This window comes from Anthonomus grandis, chromosome 18, assembly GCF_022605725.1.
Source record: "Anthonomus grandis grandis chromosome 18, icAntGran1.3, whole genome shotgun sequence".
Classification (NCBI taxonomy): Eukaryota; Metazoa; Arthropoda; class Insecta; order Coleoptera; family Curculionidae; genus Anthonomus; species Anthonomus grandis.
This window is the reverse complement of record NC_065563.1, coordinates 12,890,751-12,891,139: the sequence shown is the minus strand read 5'-3', so window position 1 is coordinate 12,891,139 and position 389 is coordinate 12,890,751.

Sequence of the window (389 nt, the reverse complement as noted above, 5' to 3'; positions counted from 1 at the left end):
TTGACGTTTTAAGGTTAATTTTGACAGCTGTCACTTGACAGCGGGAATTATTAGATTAAGATTCCATTCATCAAGTAGACAATAAACTATATAGGCTTATTTATTATCGTTATTTCAATTGACGACTATTTTGTCTCAATAGTATTCACTAATTAATAAGTTTACTGTAAACATCGAATCTATTACTCTAGTTGCCAGACCCATACAAACCATACCAGTGACGGCGGCGCCTGTCACTTTTTGACGTTTTAAGGTTAATTTTGACAGCTGTCACTTGACAGCGGGAATTATTAGATTAAAATTCCATTCATCTAGTAGACAATAAACTATTGGCTTATTTATTATCGTTATTTCAATTCACGACTATTTTGTCTCAATAGTATTCACCA